Here is a 17707-nt window from a genome sequence, read left to right as displayed (position 1 = left end):
ATGACTTATACAGGTTGTTACAAGCACACAAAATGGGTTTGTTCTATTTTATCTAACTATAAGGTTTACACACTTTTAATTTTTCGTATTAGGTGTTGTGGTTGTGAATTGCTAATCCTTACATATTGCATGTATTCACATATGGCCTTCTCCTTCTTATATGCTGTTTCACCATTCATTTTCTTTGCAGGTTATCTGAAAAGTGTCTGTCAGATGCACTGCATTTGTTGTAGATTGGATCTTTAGGTGTCTTCCAGTTAGTTAGCTGTTAGAGTTAGTTATTTAAAGCTTATGTGTGTTAATTGTATGCCCTCTTTGATTGTTAAAGTCTGTTTTAAAATAGCTTTCCTGCTTTGCCAGAGTTGGAAATGTTTATGCTTTTTCAGATGGGTCATATGTAACTTTTCATGGAGATGATTTTTTTTCATGCTGCGGATATTGTTTTATATTGTGATGAGGTAATTAGTGCAAACCATGCTCTTCTAAACATTTTCACGCCCTTTAAAAGGGCGTGCTTGTCTACAGGCGTACCATCTTCTTAAACAGGATAAAAAGTCTCAAAATTTAAAGTCAACTTGTATGCCCTGAAAGTGTTAACAATTGTGCAGAGATCACAGGACAGGTTTTTTCTCCCAGACAGATTTTCCACTATGTTGTTTCCTTGCAAACTTGTATTTTCGTACAATCAATCCTCCTCAATTCCAACCACACATTCTGCAAACAGTGATGTGATCACCAGCACCTCCACCAAATTCGACTACACCCGTGGCAGATTTTTAGGGCAGTGAAAATCCATCCAGGGAACTGCTTAATTTCTACTGCTCATAGTCAGTGAAATGGGATATGCCTTACTCAGTTATTTTTTGGCAAGTACTATAGACCTCAAACATTACAATATATTTGGATAATACACCTGTGAATCCGAAACTGATACCACGCAGAAACAATAACATTACTTTTACCATTGTAGTTGTTAACCAGGCTATGCATGCTTATAATAATATGTTACTGACATACCTATTCTGCAGTGATTAAGAGATTGAGGGCTCTTGTGCGTTCTCTAGAATGTGAGCCTATGTCCGCTTTTTCTTAAGAGTATTCTGCAAGCATTCGTTTCACATTTGAAGAGGATGAAAAAACTTAGCTTTTATTTGTAAATGTTAGAAAACTGTTTAAAACTGTTCTTTCGATTAGCAGAGGCCATTGATATCTTTTGATTATGGGAAGAATATAGGTTCTTGCAAGCTATAGGTGTAGCAAGTGGCATTTCTCAATTAGGGCTGAAGCACCTTTCTGTTGTCAGATGTTGGGACTCTTGGGATCTTCTGAAAGAGAGTTACAAAGATGCATTGAATGATCAAGCCAGGACACCAGTCACGTTATTTTTAGGTCTCGCCTAGGCAGTGCTTGCGCTGTCTCTTCAAGACATGCTGTATTCAGGATATGTGCACAAAGCTCTGTCCACTTTCCGCCAATCTTTTTAATTGGCTCCTGTCCCTGTCGTTTGTAAATGGTGGCTTTTCATTGATCAATAGGCTTAGTAGTCCTTCCCTAGTACCATCTTGTTTATTCTTGTAACTTCCCATGAGAACATATCTTGTTATATGAGACATTACCCTCTAAGTTTTAAGTACAACCTTGTTCTATGTGAGCTACTCCATAAGTTTTAAGTAAAGCCACAGAACACTGTGTTCTTATTGGGCTTTAAAGTACAGCCACAGAACATTATGCTGTTATTGGGCTTCAGACAGAACACAGGCTTCAGCCTCAAATAAAGCTTGCAGTGGTTACTTTACTCACTAGCACATCTCACATTTATATGAGACCTTCTACAATTATGTCCCTTCGACAGCTCAACACAGAGTAGAACCTAATCCGGAATTCATATAATAACTCTTTTATCACATATCAATGCTACTAATTTTATATATGGACATAGCTATTTGAATGTACATGTGGTACTGTCTTGAATGTAATGCATTATGGGTAGGGTGGATTTACCCCATCTACTGCAAGGTGCAGCACCATATGTGGCCAAAAGATGTCCCATAGGACCTCTTTTGGCCACATATGATACTCCTCCCTATAAAATGGCTAGACAAAAAACATTGGCATTTATAATGCCAATAACTCCAACTTTGCAGGTTGCAGTAGTATGTGTGTAGTAGTATAGGTCCCATGCCACCTCTTTTGGCCACATATGGTTCTGCAACATGGCCAGGTAAAATAAGCATTTTCCATGCAATAGGTCTCGCATTTATGCCTGTTTGAGCTATTGGCATTGTAAATGCCTTTCATTTATGTTTTGGTTCTTAAAACTTAAATAAAAGGCATTTTTAATTTACGAGACCTATTGCATTGCAAATGCTTGTCTACTGCTAGTATTGGTTGCCTTTCTAGATATTTTGGAATTTTTTTTCCTGACACACCCATTTTCTGGGTTTACTTCTACCCAGGAAAGAAAGGCTTTGCATGGTGATCGCTAACCATTGTGTCGTCTGAATCTAATCCTGAAGTCTTGCTCAATGCTCACTTTCTTCACTTGGTCGACTTCAGAAGAACGCCCAATATGCAGACGTTCGTTGGCAGCTACCCACAAATCGATTGGATTCAACAAAAGCCCGCCTCTTTACACCTCTCACCCATCAGAACCTTTCTTTCTGACATAGCTCAATCAGAAGAATGTTATCTGATTAAATTGTTGTTCTCCTCAGAACGTTTCCAAACATGTCAGTTTGTAGTCTGCATTCTTTTATCAGACAGTGCTCTGTAACTTGGACTCCTGGCTTTCATTTTCTCCTTTCTCTACCAAGCATACTTTTCTGTGTGGTTTGCAAATCACAGGACGCTGAGTTTATCAACTGAATATTATTTCAGAGCTAGCTCTTTATTGGGACTGTACTTTTCTTTAAAGCTATTCTGTCACATCACACTACAATATACCACCCCATATTTTATGGACTGGCTTCTCTAGTGTCAGAATTTAGAAATTTAAGTAGCAATGCCCCTTAAGAAGAGCTTTTTAGTGGTGGTAAAGAGATTTGGTAAACATCATAGTTATCTAGGTCTCGCCTAGGCAGCGCTTGCACTGTCTCTTCGAGACATGCTGTATTCTGGTTAAGGGCATGCAGCTCCACCCACTTTCCACCCATCTTTTTAATTGGCTCCTATCCCCGTCCTTTCTAAATGGTGGCTTTTCATTGTTCAATAGGCGTAGGATTCCCTCTTTAGCACCTCATTTTCTCTTCTTGTAACCTCCCATGAGTTCACCCCTGTTACATGTGTTGTTAATCAGTAGGCTTCTGGGCACTATTTTCTTAAATGGGTTGGTCCTGCCTGCAACACAGGCAGGACACACTCTCCCTCAACACTTTAAAAAAAAATCATTTATCCAGTGCGACGTGGCTCTGGAAGAAATATGGTGGCTGCGCTTTTATTTTGTCATATGCTGGCTGGACATGGCTGCATGCCTTTCTTTTTCAGTTTGTTTTGTTCTTTTTTTACAATGGTGGCAACTCCGGTTTAGCTTTAAACATCTTCAACTAAAGGGTGAGTCTCACAATTGCTTTAAAAGTAAACAAATAGAAAAAAAACGGATTTTTTTTCTATTTGTTTACATTTAAAGGAATTGCGGCACCTGCGTTTTAGCTTTCAACATCCTAAGCTAAAGCACAGGTGCTGCGATTGCTTAAGATCTCGCATTTGCTTGTTTACGCACTGCTTGCAGGTTTTGTAAACACATAAATTTAGGGCATTATCATTTATAATGCCAAAAGATCAAACTCTCCCAAATGTAAGACCTATTGCATTGCAAATGCTTTTCTTTCTTCTTTAGAGTCTTCTCGTCTCCTGCCATATTTTATAGTGGAAAAATAATTTTGCTCTGTATAATTGGTGTGCACTAAATTAATGAAACCACGTTTTACAAGGTGCTGGGTTGGTGGTGGTTGGAGAGTGAGGGTGAGTCTAGTTTACATAACCTTTCCATGGGGCAAGTATAGTGAGCCATTCAACAATGATTTGTTTTGAAAAGCTAGCATTGCAATTTAGTCTTGATGGGCTAATGAGAAGATGAATACCAAGGAGATTTTAAATCTGTCCTCAGTACTTGCTTTTGTCAATGATTACATTTTATTATCTAATATAAGCAAGTTGAATGCACTTGCTGGAATTACAGCAATAGTCGTGCACTTTAGGGTAACAAGGTATGATTGGTAATGGTGGAAGTCACAATGGCAGTATTCTGAGACAAAGGCTAATTTAGGATGTGGAATTCCAAACTGTGAAGCATTTAGGGCTAACCTCTTCTCATTAAAATCATTTGAAACTTCCCTTTTGGAGGCAATGCTTCCTGCACTCAGGACTAGGAGTTCTGACATTTGTTCAAGCTCCCCCCCCCCCCCCTTTTACACCTCTCAGGAGTCTGCTAAGGGATTCCTGGAGGTGTTAATGGTGTCCTGAATGCGAAGAAATCTGCTCTTGCAAGGATTGGAAAATAGGCATTCCATGGCGTAGTTTTTGTTTGATGTTTGGGAACTTTCAGAGGCACATACAAAGATGATGAGAAACTTCCTGCAGCCTAGGTCTGCAATAATTCACGTAACACAACGGGCAGGGGAATGGATGATCCCTGCATTTGGTGGGGGTGCAAAAAATCCTTGTCCTGATGATGACTATGTAATTATACAAAGGTCGAAACGCCGTTGACGCATATGTGGCTGTAATTAATGAAGGACGCATCGTCTTGCTTAAATGTTGTTTCAGTTTTGTCCTGAACCTTTTTTGCTATGTAATCACTTCTGCCTGTCACTTGTCTGTTTTTTATATTGTATAGCACATTTTCTATGTACCAATGTATTGTTCTGAGCGTTTGTCTTAATTGCTTTACTATTTACAAATTGAAAAAAATTGATATCTTTTTCTAACTCTTTTTTATATGGGTTCCTCTATATAGTTTTTTTCTATATGGTTTCTTTTTTCTCCTTTCTTTTTTAACAATTGAATCTGTTGGTATCACTAATTGTTTGTAAATATTACTTGTCTTTGGAAACAGTATCGTGAACCTTTGTTAGGAATAAATATTGAATGCCCCTGGTTCAGGTGTGCAGGGCTCACATGTGGTTGATAACATTCTTTTATTTAAAGCACACAAACAAGCAGCACAGAGCCCTGTCTGCTTGGTATGCATTTAGGCCATCATAGTGGGGGTGGGGGGGGGACCAGTTTTGTTATCATCTGTTCTGATGTCATAGCAGTGTCTTTTGCTCGCGTACTGCTGCTCTTCCGCATGACGAAAAGAAAACCTTGGCCCGGATAGGGACAAGGGCCGTGATGACATCATTTATATATTCTAGCGCTGACTGTCGCTGTCTTCTTATTTCACAGCACTGTAAATTTAAATGTTTTAACAGAAACTTCGCAAATAGACTTGCAAGTGTATTAACTTGAGAAGTGCAATACTTTGCTCCTTTCAAACTAAATATAATGGCACTTTTAACTTAAATATAGCTCTTAAGGGTGAAGTATAACCATTTCCAAGCGCTTGCAGTGTTGATAAACAAGGGCAGTGAGGCACAGTAAAAAACTAGCATGCGGACCTCCTATCAGTTCTCCCCCAGCATCCAGCCCTCGTTGAGTCGAAGAGGTGCTGGTGCCTCCGGGAGACAGTTACCGCAGGCGCCCCCTCCCTCCTCGCTCCTACCACCACCACTCCGCGCGGTGTCTGTGCACATTCAGGGACCAGGGACAGTTTCCACAGAAACAGACTTTAGCTGAAAAGGGGAGCGAGAATGCGGCCTTCTCAGAACCCGACAGTTACTTCACCAAACCACTAATTATTTTAGTTCTTTGAATTTCTACGGCCTCAGTCTCTACTCTAAACGCCCCGCTTCCTCCTCTCTGCAGCCTTTCTTCATAACTCTTCCTGCTCTCCCCGTTCTACCCTCCACAGCTTTTCTTTCTCCCCCATGCCCAATGTTGTTAGGGCCACTGGAATTATGCAGCAGTGGAGGTCCGAATTAAGCAGTTGATTAATCATCCTGCAACAGAAGGCAAATTATGCTGCTTAATGTGGCAGTTTTGGGGGATGATATCACTACATTGGTGTGTCTGTTTTACACATGATGTTTCACCTCATTATTGTCAGTATGGCACCCAAATAGAATGCTGGCAGTCAGCGTTTGCGAACGGCCTTACGCTGCGCAACACCGGTCACTGCGTTTTTAGCAACTTTCCATCCACTTGAGCTAAAAACATTTTTTTGTATTAAAAGCTGCTGACTGTGTTGTAGATGATGGATTTTGGTGAAAATGCGGCACATCTATAATTATGTGGGAAATGCCAAAACCGCAGAATTGCACAATTCCAGTGGTTCTGATGATAGTCCCTCTGTCCACAGCTCTTCCTGCTCTCCCTGACCTTTATCATACCACTTTTCCCTGCCTTCTCAACTCTCCCTCGCTGCTAAGGCCCCACTCTACACGTGTCCCTGCTCGGCATATCCTCCTGTGTTCCTCTCTCCACAGCTCTTTCTGCTTCCACTCTACTATTGCCCGTCTCTCCACAGCTCTCCCTGCTTCCACTCTCCTCTCGCCCCTCTCTCCAAAGCTCTCCCTGCTTCCGCTCTCCCCTCACCCATCTCCTCAGCTCTGCCTGTTTCCGCTCTCCTCTCGCCCCTCTCTCCACAGCTCTCCCTGCTTCCGCTCTCCTCTCGCCCCTCTCTCCTCTGCTTTCCTTGCTTCCGCTCTCCCCTCGTCCCTCTCTCCACAGCTCTCCCTGCTTCCGCTCGCTTTCCCTCCCTCCACAGCTTTTCTTGCTTCCGCTCTCCTCTCGCCCCTCTCTCCACAGCTGTCCCTGCTTCTGCTCTCCTCTCGCCCCTCTCTCCACAGCTCTCCCTGCTCCCGCTCTCCTCTCGCCCCTCTCTCCTCTGCTTTCCTTGCTTCCGCTCTCCCCTCGTCCCTCTCTCCACAGCTCTCCCTGCTTCCGCTCGCTTTCCCTCCCTCCACAGCTTTTCTTGCTTCCGCTCTCCCCTCGTCCCTCTCTCCACAGCTCTCCCTGCTTCCGCTCGCTTTCCCTCCCTCCACAGCTTTTCTTGCTTCCGCTCTCCTCTCGCCCCTCTCTCCACAGCTGTCCCTGCTTCTGCTCTCCTCTCGCCCCTCTCTCCACAGCTCTCCCTGCTCCCGCTCTCCGCTCGCCCCTCCCTCCACAGCTTTTCTTGCTTCCACTCTCCCCTTGTCCCTCTCTCCACAGTTCTTCCTGCTTGCCTCCTCTACCATCGCTCTGCCTCCATTTCTCACTGCTCCCCCTTTCTCACTGCTCCCCCTGTGCTCCATGGTCCACCTCTCCATGGCTCTTTCTGACTCCTTTTCCTCTTTCGTCCCTTGGAGAGGAGAAAACACGAACTTGAAGGAGGGCAGAAGTCTTCTCCCTGCATGGATGGATTATTCTAGTCAACTCTCATGTGGCCCCTGTGCCTGGATTTTTACAGGACAATACTGCAGTCGTGACCTCCAAGGATGGACGACACAAGTCCTCAGGGCTGCTGGCCGCACCCGGTACATTTCTTCCATCATAGTTAGGACGTAGTTTGAAAGTTAAGGTTCATAGAGCACTATTACCCGGGTGGGCAGTGGTTACATGGTCTGGGACTACCGACCACCCTCTCCCCTCATCATGCAAACAATATTTACCATCCACGTAGTAATCAGTCAGGCGAGAGAATTCTTTGGAAGGCAGGGGGTCTCACGACCCCCGGACGTATTTATTAAAATATGAAAACAAAGTAAAAATGAGTAAAATAAACATTATTTACACAATTATTAAATGCAAAATTCAGACATTAGATTTACAGCAAGGTAGACAGGTATGAAGGGCTAACCTTAACAAATGTCTAATACAGCGTGTTTCCTAACCGAATCTAACATCCTACATATCAAATTTGCATTCTAATAATTTCTGGGCCTACGGCAAGGTCGTTAACCGGTGTCCGATCCTTTCCCCAGCTACGCCTGAGTGCGCATGCGCAACAAGGGCCCGGTTACCGGGAGAGTTCGTTCCTCTCCTGGTTACCCTCGTACGCTCTGTGAACTCCATTTAACCAAAAAGGAGTGCCCTTACACTTGCGCCATTTGCTGACAGCATAGTGTATGTGCGGGGTGGCTACCAGCCCGAGGAAAGCGTGACTCCCTCCCCCGCACCCTTCCAAGCAAGCGGATATCCTGCCCCTGAAGTTCTAGGAGAGACCAGTGGCCCCTCCCCCTGGGCAACCCCATTTGATAATGATGCCGCCCCCTAAGGACCTTAAATTGCTGCTCACCGATTATGACCTTACCGCCACAGGCCAGCATAGTTGACCGACTATCTGCCCCCCCCCCCCCAAAATGCCTACACTGAAAGGTCATAACTTCCTAGCAAAACCTTCTAACCATGCCAGTATGTTCCTTACCAGTAGGTCATTACCTGCTTCTGTCAAGTGGACCCCATCCCGCAAGTAGAACTGATCTCCCCAAATGCACCCATGTGGGATACTCTGCAGGTGAGGTGTTTGAAACAGCTTCTCGATCTTATTGTTGACCCTCTTTACCGAGTGATTCAACGCCCTAACTGATGCACCCCCCCTCCACTGAAGTCTTGTTTTCAAATGTGACCACACTATGGTGCAACCTGGTAACAACTTTGCCAGCCACCCTGCCGCTGAGATAATCTCTTCCAACAAGACCCTTCTGCCTAGCGTCACCAAATCATTCCCCCCCAGATGCAGAATGACTACTGAGGGCGGTGGGGTGTGTGTTTCGAGTAAGTCAGAGATGTAGCCCCTAAGCTGGCTAAGGCGGAGCCCCCCTCTGCCGTGCAAGGAAACATTGAACCCCCCGTACTCTGACCTCCGTCTACCCCCTCCTGAAAGGAAAAATGGTTTAGCACACTTCACATAAGAATGATCAACCACCCATACTACATGAGTCCTCCTCTTGTCTTCTTGCCGTTGCCGAGATGTTGATCGTTGCATTTGCTGACCCTGTAGTAGTTTCCGTCCTGCGTCACAGGCCCGAGAAACTGAAAGATAAACATCACCAAGGCAGGTGTCAGGGGGGGTGAACTGACCCTTACAACATGTGCAGCCGCATATAACGCTTATAGGCATTGGAAGACCATCTCCCAATCCTCTTCACACTGTTGGCATGCAATCCTCTCGCAGTGGCCTCGGTGGCCGCCCCTATCCGGAAAGAATGTGTTCCAAATTCCTTGGGGTTCAAACCTGATCTGGCGATAGCCATCGCTAACACTCTTTGGAACTGAAACCTGGTCAGTGGGGTACCATCCGCATGTATTAACAAAGCTCCCATTGCCTCACCCGCCCGTTGTCTGATGAAAGCCTCAACATGCGACACTGGGCAGCACAGGTTGTTCGGTGCCCGGTGTAGCACCAAACTCTCCCCCCAGGCCTCCTGATCAGTCTTGAATTTCCGAATGGTAACCCAGCTTGAGTCGCCCCGTATGGTAGTATCTCTCAGCTGAAGGCCACCTAACCTGTCGAGTTTGTTGCTAGCCACTAGTTCACTCACCCGCAATGCCCGTAAAATGCCAGGGAAAAAGCGGCTCTGAATAGGAGTACCTCTCCAGAAGAGCAGCATGTGTCAGGCAGGGCGAGCAACACCGCTGCCAACCGTTCTAGACCTATTGGCCTTCTGCCATCGGCGGTGTTTGCCTGTAGGCGCCGCCACCCCTTCATCGCCTTTTGTACTAAGAAGCTTTTCGTAGGATCCCTGGCCCCCTTTGTCTGTGCGAAAAAGGAAACAGCTGCCTTGTGTCTGCTAGCTGTCGCAGCTGAGCGACCCTCCTTGTGCAATGTGTCCATGTACCCAGTAAAATTTGCCTCCTGATCCCATTTGGCCTCCCAATCCTGTCCCAGAAAATTACAGTAAGACCTGAACGCCCCTTCGTAAGCTGTCCTGGTCCTGGGAGCTAGGCTGGCTGCCACGAGGTCCTGTAGTTGGGGGCACCAATCTGCCAAAGTGTTGATGGGAAGTGACTTGGGGAGGCCTCTGCAGCTGGTAGGTGTTGCCTGAATACCTGCATCTTAAAGCGAGAAAGGGCGTCAGCTGCGTTATTCAAGACCCCTGGAACATGTTTGGCCCTGAATTGCACGTTCAACTTCATGCATCTTAGCACAATCTCCTTTATAAGGCGGAGTATCAACTTACACCGTGCTGCCTGTTGATTGATGCAGTCTACTACAGTCATGTTATCCGACCAGAAAATGACGGATCGATTGGACAACTCATCAGGCCAGACCCTTAAAGCAACCCATGTTGGGAACAGTTCTAGGAACCCAATGTTTGTTGTCAGACCACTTTCCTCCCACCAATTGGGCCACCTTTGTGCCACCCACTTGTTGCCAAGTATGGCGCCAAACCCTACACTGCCAGCCGCGTCAGTCCATAGTCCTAACTCTGCTGAGGTCACAGTGGGGGCACCCCACAGTACTCTGCCATTGAAATCCTCCAGAAATGGAATCCTTATCCGCATGTCCTGGCGAACCTCGACTGACAGTCTCGTGTGATGGTGCTTGTCTCGCAGGCCCTTCATGGCTTGCGCAATTGAGCGGGAAAATGGGGGTGCCATAGGGATGACCCTTAGTGCAAAATTCAGCTGGTCAACAGTCTGCTGCAACTGCTGTAATGTGACTTTCTCCTTCATCAAACATTGTTAAAGGGTTGCCCTGAACTTGGCAATTTTTTCCTTGGGTAACCTGAAACAACCCTCAACTGAGTCAAGTTCAATGCCTAGGAATTCCAGGCATGTAGATGGCCCCACTGTTTTTCCTGGTGCCAGCGGGACCCTAAAAGCACGCATGAGCACGCAAAACGTACGCAATGCCCACGCCCACTCCTGAGAGCCCGCCACCCCCAGGAAAAGAAAGTCGTCAAGGTAATGCATCACATGCTGGTGGCCCGTAGATTGTCTCAGAATCCATTCCAGGAAAGAACTGAATGTTTCAAAGTAAGCACATGAAATGGAGCAAACCATGGGCATACACATGTCCATATAATATTTGCCTTCGAAGGAAAAACCCAGCAGGTGTTGGTCCGATGGATGCACTGGCAGTAGTCTAAAAGCTGACTCAATATCTGATTTCGCCATCAATGCCCCGGGCCCAAAACTCTCAACATCTCTACTGCCTGGTCAAAAGACGCATATTTCACACTACAAATGCTCTCGTCAATCGCATCATTCAATGATAAGCCCCTAGGTGCTGAAAGATTGTGTATGAGTCTAAATTCGCCCTTTTCTTTCTTTGGAACCACTTCTAGGGGTGAGCAGACAAAATTTGTTACTGGGATGTCAAGGAAAGGACCCGCTACTCTACCTAGGCGCAGTTCTTTCTCGATTTTATTTGCTACCACCACGGGATTGTGCTTCTCTGACAACTGATTCCTACACTGCGGTGTCCCGGTATACCCCCCAGCTGGAATCCGAAAACCGTGAGTGAAACCTTCCTGCAGCATTCTTGCGGAGGTGTGGTCTGGGTATCTATTCAGCCAAGGAATCATAGCCAACACGTCAATGGGGGAGTGAGCGACCTGGGCATGTTCCCCGCTACTCTGACTTCCTTCTCCCCGTTACCTGAAGCACTACCCTTTGACCTGCATGGCGTTTCTGGGTGGGAAGGGTGGCCGCAAATGTAACACGCGTGTGTGAATTTGCACGTGCCCGGTGCCCTGGTGCATGTTCGCCTGTTGAAATCCCAGCAAACGCCCTTCCCACCTGCATTACCTCTGGCCTTATTGGCCACTTCCCCCCCTTGCGCTGACCGAAAGGGCTGCTGGGGCTTGGGCGAATATCTTTTGTTCCAGCTAGTGCTAGCACCTGCAGATTGCCCCGTTTCAAACTGAGAATGCCAGGAAATTGAGTCAACTTTGTCCCAGGCTAAAGATTTGTTAAATTCCCTAGATTTCCTGAACGCTATGTCATATTCTTTCCATGCTTCCCCCCCATGATTCTCACTGTACATTGTAATCCTACTCTGATAACAAGCCATCTCCGCCTGCATTGAAGGGGAACGTTCGTCCGTAACCGCCATAAACACAGAAAAAGCCCTGATCCAGTTGATGAGCGTCTCCTCCACCCTGAATTTATATAACTGAGACCGCCATTCACTAGGCAACATCATATCTTTCTGCGACTTTGCCTATTCCCATTCCCTGTTGTCAATCAGCAATGAGAAAATATTAACATATTTGTCTGCCCAAATCAACTCTTTCACACTCTGTGAGACATGTTGTGCCAAATTCTCCACCCTGGAGGGTATTGTGCCTTCGCCTAATACCGGCAAGGCAACCTCCTTACCACTTTCAGCGAGTTGCGTTGGTTCTACGTTCCTGACTGTCCCCGCATTGCTCGCCGGACCTGTTTGGGGAGAAATTGGTGTGCTTGGCATGCTACCTTCACCCCTAGCCACCATGATTTTCGCAACCATTCTCTGTGCCTCGGCCGTGGGGTCAGCTGCGGAAGGTAACATTTCCCCAATCCCCAACCACGGAAGCACTGCCGCTATCTGTGCTGCTAGTTCTGGGGGTACCTGACCCACTCCAGGGGATGGGCCGGCCGGAATTTCTGGTGGGACCACTGTTGGGACTACGTTTATAGGTGGCGTGTCTGGAGCCGGTGCTACTGGTACACTTATCGGGATAGGTGGGGCTGTCATGGGCGTCTCAGGTGCCGTAGGCGCTCCGCTAGGGACTGGCCCCGGGGACCCCCCTCCTACATGGGGCTTGGGGGGGGGGGGGACTACAACCCTTCTTAGCTCTGCCACGCTTAGATGGGGCCTCAAATTCCCCCCTCGGTCTAGGTGGCACTATTATTGACTTGAGCCTCCCTGATGGCCCTGCCTGCGCATCAACCTTCTGACCCAATTCCGCCATGGTCTTTCCCAATTTATCCACCTTTCCCAACCTCTTGTCCATTGCTGACATTCTGCGCATCATGGTTTGAAACATTAGCTCCATGCGCGAATTCCCTGCACCCCGTTTACCAGACATTTTTTACTACTCGCACCTGCACTACACAATACGTAAATTATGGGCACAATGTGCCTTGTACCTGTCCCAAGTTGGAGGCTCACAGGCTGGCCGTAAGCACCACGCAACTGTGACCGCACACACCAGCTAGCCTGGAGGGTTTGGGCGAGCGAACTGTAGCCCTGCGGCCCGCCAGAAGCAGTGAAATGCAGGCCTGCCCGTGTCCTCGGATTCCGCCGTCCACCGTGAGCTCCTCAGCTACTCGGTCCGCAGCGGCCCTTGTCTGTAAGCCTATGATGAGAGAAATGTTACAACCAAATCTTGGCTCCACAACACAAAATTCCTTTGCAATTGGAAAAACCCTCACGCCTGCTCGGTTAGCTAATAAATGCAAATGAGTGCGGGAGGGGGTGGGGATTTTGAAAGGTTGCCCCCCTAAATCACCCCTATCCTACACAGTCCCCCTACTAACTCCCTACGCCCCAAAATGTGCAAAAGCTCCAAAAGTACTTAGCCTCAATTGCTAATAATTCATACAGCCTGTATTTTACACAAAAACACCTTCTTGATCACTTTATCAGTCGCTGCAGCTGGGCTGTGCCAATCAGCATGCAAGTGCAGTATCTTAACTAATGCGAGCTATATTGACTTATTCAAAGCTGCCCTGCTTCATAACAGGCCTGTTCAATCTTTCAAACACAATGTAACAGAGTCTGCCAGCACATAAGACTCAGCGATCCGTTTTACCTTAACAAACCCCTGTGGTCTCCCATCCATCTATTGCCCGGGCCGACCCTGCTTCGCTTTGTGACAATGCTTTCACCTAGTGCTGATTCAAAGCCCTCCCACGCTCCGTCGGGCCGGTCCTCGCTCCCCGGCCGCCCCGAAGAGCCCGTAAAATACCTCGCGCCCGACTGGCTTTGCAAATGACGATTTCAGCAGTACACTCGATCCCTGCTTCCAGCCCGGCGCCTGTCACTCCTCCACAGAACGCCGCACCGCAGCCCTCGGGCCTTCGTCTGCAGTTCCCGATGCCGATCGTGCGCTCCTGCCCCCTCTGTCCGCCATGAACGCCGACAGCCGCTCCCCTCCGCTACGAAACCTGTAAAATTAAATGAAAGAAAATTATCAGCGGGGCGAAGAGCGAGCCTGGGAAGCGGGGGCACAAAGAAGGTGCTTCCCGCGCGCCCCAGGCTCTTAAATCCCTTTTCTGGTCCCGCCCCCTTGACCCGGAAGCACTCACACCGCTTCCGGGTCAATGGCGGGACCGACCAATCCCTAGGGGCAAGGGGCGTCGGGCCCAGCCATGCGTGCGTTGGGGCCGAGCGGCCCCACCTTTCCTTTCTGAGGCATTCACCTGTCACCTCAGTGCCCACTTCGATCCTAGTTTAAGGCGTCAATGGGTGCACTGGCCAAGCACACCCATGTCTGATTACCCTCTCTTGTTATTTCTAACTGCCTCTCACTATCCCCTTCCTGCAAGTGAGGTGTGTGGCTTTTTAGGTATTGGTTTTGACAGTGCAGCTATATATTGTAAGATTCCAATACACACATGGTGGGCCTTAGGTCCGCCTCGTTCAACCTTTGCTTCCCTCACACAGCGTTCATGTTTATTACTGTAAATTAAAACCATTTCTTCTAATACCATAAAATAATTACAAAAAATTCATTACTTTTCGGCACAATTAATGCATTTAAGTGCAAACAAATATAAAAGGATCTACATATGAGTGCGCTAGAAAAAAAAGATAAAATCGCAAGCAGTGAAGTCTATTGAAATAAGAACTTTTACGTAAAATGCATGTGATCATTGCCGGGCCGCACTGTAAATATCACACTTTTTGTATGGCCCATGGAAAAAAAGCATTTGCACTGCAATAGGTCTCGCATGTGCGAGAGTTTAAGCTATTGGCATTGCAAATGACAATGCCTTTTATTTATGTTTTAAAAAACAACACAGGAATAGAAGGCATTGTCATTTACAATGACAATAGCTAAAACTCTCGCAAATGCGAGACCTATTGCATTGCAAATGCTTGTTTCTATATAGTTTCTTATTTCTCCTCCTTTCTTTTTTTGGGATGGGGAAACATAACAGAGGCCATTTTATGTTTGACTCCCCCATTACTCCCCTGTCCTTGCATGATAGTTCAAAATAGGGGCAGATGATTTTGGGGGCCACACATAACATAAAATTATAGAAGGGTAAAAAGTGAATTACCATGATGTTTTTCATCTCTGGATTTTAAGTGACATTATAGACAACTCAGGCTTTCCTCTCTTTGATGTCACTCAGAACACCTCGGTGAAAAACATCCATGTAATTCACTGGTACCCATCTTTAATTCTATTTGTTGTAAACTGCTTATAGCTAGTAACAAGATGATTTGTTCTGAAAGCACAAGTTATTCTACATTAGAAGTGTATCACCTCAGGTTCAAAGCAGAGTGAGTACAAGAGCCCTACCTTGATGTGCCTATAATTACCCTGGGTTAGTTATGCATTTGTCTGAGTGTGCAAATGCTACCCTTGATGCTGTTGCTTGCAGATGTCTGGGAAGTTGAAAAATAGCTCCATGCTGTAAAAGTGAAAATGTGTTGCATGAATTTCACTTTTTCGCTTTGCCTGTTATGATTTTATATGAAAGACTATTTTAAACTGAATATTTATCACCATTGAGTGTTCAAAGGCAAACATTCCTTTTAAGTCTTTCTCTTTGTAGGTCGAAGCCTATCAGACAGCACAGCTGTCTGGTTGCACAGACATATTCGTGACATGCTGAAAGTTTCCCTAGGAATGCACATCACCCATTGACTTTGTGTTTTGCATCTCACATTTGCTTGCTTTCCGTTTGCTGGTTTTGTTTGTTTTAGGCTGTCCAGCATGTATTTGTACCTCTGTGGAGCAAAGTCTGTTTACTGCCTCGCTAACTGCCTCCAATGCCATAGGTGCTGGAATTAGGAGATGGGGGATGCTGGAGTTCAGAAGTTAAGGAACAATAAACAGTCCTTCATATTTTGTCTTTATCTTGTCACATTTGCTGTCAAAGACCGAGGTCAAATGATAAGCTTTGTATTCCAAAGGAGGATGGCATTTACTTTTCCTTCTCTGTCTACAAAGTGAATAATATATGCGACATCTTGCTGTGTACCCGGGGAGTGAAAGGGAAAGGCTGTAGGATGTTATTTATTTCTAGCAGACAACACATTTTAAACTTCAGTAAATTAAATGTGCAAATATTTCAGAATATATCAGAAATAGGAAAGCCCAAACGAAATTTTTTGTAATTCTGAAGTATGGGTGAAACAAATATTTTAATAAGATGAAATCAATACACTAGGTGATATTGATTTCTACACATTATCGTTTGTGTGCTGTATATTTATCGGTAAAGCAGTATGTCTGTGCAAATTGAATCGTAATTTCAACTGAAAATTTAATCTGTAACTGCAGTGCGCTACTACACCATGCATATTCCACTCTACACCACTCCGCGACACTGCACCACTCCACGACACTCTACTTCAACCAACAACATTCCACTGTACGGAACCACACTCTATGCCACTCTGCACCCCTCATCTCTACAATACTCTTCTCTACACCACTCAACTCCTCTCTACGATACACTCCACTCAACAACACTCCACTCGGCGACGGTACGCTGTACGACTCTCCACTCATAGCAAAGCAAGATATTTAATGTATCCCCAGACTTCCTCTGCTCTTATAAAACTATTAGGGCCTGATCTAGATGTTGGCAGGACCCCGACGGAGTGGGCTTTTTTGGCGGTCTACTTGCCTGCCTGGCGGTCCACTTGCCCAATTCAGATGTTGGCTAGCAATGGTAGAAAAGACCGCTGTGGTCTCGCTGTCTTTGCTAGGACTTCGCTCCCGGCCCCTAGAGTGGGATAAGCTGCAGGAGGTGGCGGCGGGAGTCCAGCCAGGATTGCCGCCCACCCGACGAGGATGTGGCCTCTTTCAAAGGGAATTCTGGAGAGAATCCCTCCTACTTCCCAACAGCGGAACGGGGAGAAAAGGGATGACAACTCAACTTTTTTAGAGGTTCAGGCTGTGGTTTCTTGCTCCTCGCCTTCGTCCAGATCCTCCCTGTTCTGCTGCACCTTGAACGCGATGGACAGACACTCCGTTTCAACCGAATCAAAGGTAGGAGTTTGTGGTGTGCGCAGGTGTACAGTGAATGGTGTGTATATGTTGTGTATGTGCAATGCAGATTGTGAGAAAAATGATCACTACACATTGCATACATGCACTTTTGGACTCATACACAACATATATGTGATTTATCTTACATAAAAACACCACTTGAATGTCTGTGCACTCCCATATTTTCACCGCCGCTCACAGACCGCCAGTCCATTGGAACATCTAAATCAGCTCAGCACAAGACCGCCAACTCGGCAGCGGCAGAGTACTGATAGCTAGGTGAATGGCCACTACGGCAGTGATCTCCTATATACTGCTGCAACATCTAAATATGACTGGAGGACTGCCGTAGGTTCAGCGGAGTTCTTGGGACCGCCGCTGCGGCAGACTGGTGGTCGGACCGCCAAGATCTAAATCAGGCCCTTGGTTAGGATTTTGTTGAACCCCCATGCTGAATTTAGGAGAACAGTTTCTGTTTTTTTCCCCCAGTATGCCAATTGTCTTTAGACGCTTTGGCTATAAAG

General features: G+C 46.3%; 1 protein-coding gene across 1 annotated transcript in view; it reads left to right on the top strand.

The window, feature by feature from the left end:
• The window catches only part of TRMT11 (tRNA methyltransferase 11), a 392197-nt gene that overhangs the window by 282313 nt on the left and 92177 nt on the right, over window positions 1–17707 (top strand). The window lies entirely within an intron of this gene.

This window comes from Lissotriton helveticus, chromosome 6 (assembly GCF_964261635.1).
Source record: "Lissotriton helveticus chromosome 6, aLisHel1.1, whole genome shotgun sequence".
Classification (NCBI taxonomy): domain Eukaryota; kingdom Metazoa; phylum Chordata; class Amphibia; order Caudata; family Salamandridae; genus Lissotriton; species Lissotriton helveticus.
Note: the sequence above shows the minus strand (reverse complement) of the source record. Positions and strands in the feature narration are given on the sequence as shown.